We start from the raw sequence: 3,460 nt of genomic DNA on the forward strand, positions 1-3,460 counted from the left end.
TATTTATTTTCTTAGACTCATGTCCCTGTAAGGGTTTTGACATAGGTTAATTTGGTGGTTCAAGGCCTCAAATTAGGTCAAATGTGAAATTGACTGCCAGGTGAAAATAGTTCCCACTGTGTGTAGCTGACCGCTCTGTAACCTCATAATTACCCCATGAATACTCACCCTATTCTTCTTCTTCTTTCACTGTGCTTATATTTTCCTTTTAAGCTTTGATCCTCTGTTAGGGTTAAAAAGTATGAGTCATAATAATTCATAAACTGTATCTGCCTGTACAGTTTTATGAATTCATGTTTTTAACCATTTTCCATCATCTTTACTGCCTCATATAACTATTTGAAACACAAAATAGGTATTATTTCTAAACTTTTACCTTTAGCTTTGAAATTGTTTGGTTATAACGAGTAGGTTAAAATAAAAACGAGAACGTGAAATGGGGGCGAGTTATAAAACTAGTGGTTACACGTGGGCAATCAACCGTTCAAAAAAAATGTTTCCATTATGTGTACGAAAGTTGTCGGTTAGGTTGAGAAACCAGGGAGTTGGATTCTATTATAAACCGGAGATCCCTTGATTTTCTAAGTTACAACAATTACTTCCTTTCATTCCAATTGAGCAATTTAGAGCCAATCAAATAATACATTTCTGATGACTTCACACCAGCTTTTTGTCGGATTCAACTTGAGTCTGATATACTCAGATATTTTCCTACTAGTTGCAACACTTCAGAAGCGTTTAAGTTTAATATGACTACCTTATACTTAGTTTAAATTATTTGGAGCAAAGTTTAGATTATTTTATACAAAATTAGGTAATTAGGTGAACCAATTTTTAGGGTGGAATTCTAATTTATGATTCTCGAACTCTTTAGATAGAATTAAATTTCAGTAAGTAAGTTAAGCTAGCATTAATGGGTCATAGTAACTTCTTCCTAGGGCAACCAAGTAAGTGGCTAACTATTAGTTTGGTCAGAAAAATTGTTTTATGTATGATTACATGTGTAGTCCAACCGTTAGGATAATTGTTTTATCTTAACTATGAAATTGCAAAGAACAAGGCGTTTGTAGTCCAACGGTTAGGATAATTGCCTTCCAAGCAATAGACATGGGTTCAATTATCGGCAAACTTAAACTTACCTAAAAAAAGTACAATGATGTGTTACGAAATATGGAAACCCCATTATGACGAGTTATGCCTCATGATGATGATATTGACGACTAGACGGTGAGCTCTTCCTTCGGATACATTTATCTTTGGGTACCAACATCACAGTAAATCTTCAAATTTGAACTTACTTTTGAATGCGTTTGTAGTCCAACGGTTAGGATAATTGCCTTCCAAGCAATAGACCCGGGTTCGACTCCCGGCAAACGCAAACTTACTAGCGCGCATACATTTATCTTTGAGTACCAATAGACCCGGGTTCGACTCCCGGCAAACGCAAACTTACTAGCGCGCGCATACATTTATCTTTGAGTACCAACATCATAGTAGATCTTCAAATATGAACTTCCTTTTAAATGTGTTTGTAGTCCAATGGTTAGGATAATTGCCTTCCAAGCAATAGACCCGGGTCCAACTTCCGGTAAACGTAAACTTTACTTAAGAAGTGCAATGATGTGTTACAAAATACGGAAACCGGTTCAACTCCCATTTACCTAAGAGGTAAAGTGCAATGATGTGTTATAAAATATGGAAACCCATTATGACGCGTTTGCCTCACGATGCTCTTCCGTGGATACATTTATCTTTGAGTACCAACATCATAGTAGATCTTTAAATATGAACTTACTTTTGAAGGCGTTGTAGTCCAACGGTATTAGGATAATTGCCTTCCAAGCAATAGACCCGGGTTCGACTCCTGGTAAATGCAAATTACCTTAGAAGTGTAGTGATGGAGTGCTCTTTTCCTCTAGAATGATGATATACTGTGATCTAGGAGAGGTGGCTCTTTTTTATGTTGACCGAGGTTAGTACATTTTTAGTAGGTCGTGTCACAGTTGTACTTTTTCAACTATGGGGCGTCAAGCCTTAAGGTAAAATCAAGCCTCATTAAGATGACAAACCAAACTTTATGGCTTGGTCAAACCTTAGGCAAGGGTCGCCTCCACCAACTGAACACAACTCGTGCAAAATCTAAGTTTATTCGACTACACATGCCACTCGTATGTGCATGTTCAATCGTCTACGACTCTAGCCAACTTGCTTTTACATTAAACCAAGCCATCCGACTCGACCTTGTCTCTACCGTAGGCCAAGGTTTTTCATGTGCAACATCGCATCTCAATTACCATCTTGGTTCCCATCGACCAATTCATTCATCGTGAGACCATCCCATATCTCGGGATAGATTGACCATCTTGGCTTGCTCCATCATGTTTATCGAAACCAACTCATTTGTTGCTCATCTCATTGTGACAACCCAAGCATCCATCCATATGGGTTCTCATCAAGGTGTGAACNTCGTATTTTAATGCATGTATTTAATTTATTCGGAGCTATTAGAGCGGGATCCACTTTTTGGGGAATATGGGTCGAAGCAATAACAAGAATATTTCTAGTGGAACATCTTTCACAATCCCTGGAGAGATAGTTCACTAATAGACCAAGGGATAAGTAATTCGACGCATTCACATCCAGATCATGAATGTTTGGAATCCATATTATGCAAGGAGACATTGTGTTTGCTAATTCGAATTGAAGGGTGATATAAAATCAGTTTNGAGGATCCCAATCCCAACAGAGCGCCTTCTACTTCTAATAGGCCATGAACTAGATCAGAATCATTCTCAACGAGTCCATAAGAAGTGATCCCATTTTTTTCATCGGGTCCGGATAGAGACCAAAGGTCTTGAACGACCGATCCGGCAGAACAACTCAAAAGATAAAGAAGTATCGTTAATTTCTTCATGCTCGTTCCAAGTTCGAAGTACCATTTGTACAAATAAGAACCCCCTTTGTTACATGATTTCTTCTTCATATAGATAGATATAGGATCTATGGAGCAATTACTTAGAAGTACATTTTGTGCAACAGCCCTTCCTATCTGATAGAAAAGGATCCCATGATCCTGAACCGATCTTACCTGGGATCGCAAATCCCAAGTTTGTCTATGAAGAGCAGATCTAATTATATTAGTGTCTATAATTGATTTCTTCTGCATAATACTAATCGATAGGGCCTCATTGGTAAGTGCTACAAGATCTCGTACATTGGAACCCATGGTTATGGAACCGAATCCATTAGTATGGAACATTTTCTTTTCCAAGTGAAATCCCCTAGTATATGAAAGAGTGAAAAAGTGCTTTCGTTGTTGTGGAATAAGAAGCCTTCGTATTTTAATGCATGTATTTAATTTATTCGGAGCTATTAGAGCGGGATCCACTTTTTGGGGAATATGGGTCGAAGCAATAACAAGAATATTTCTAGTGGAACATCTTTCACAATCCCTCGAGAG

General features: G+C 37.9%; 1 non-coding gene across 1 annotated transcript; it reads left to right on the forward strand.

Moving 5' to 3' along the window:
• Positions 1 to 1,306: 1,306 nt before the first annotated feature.
• On the forward strand, positions 1,307 to 1,378 carry TRNAG-UCC. The gene has a single exon. It is a non-coding gene; the product is annotated as a tRNA-Gly (tRNA).
• Positions 1,379 to 3,460: the final 2,082 nt, after the last annotated feature.

The sequence above is a fragment of the Cucurbita pepo genome, chromosome LG12 (assembly GCF_002806865.2).
Source record: "Cucurbita pepo subsp. pepo cultivar mu-cu-16 chromosome LG12, ASM280686v2, whole genome shotgun sequence".
NCBI classification, from domain to species: domain Eukaryota; kingdom Viridiplantae; phylum Streptophyta; class Magnoliopsida; order Cucurbitales; family Cucurbitaceae; genus Cucurbita; species Cucurbita pepo.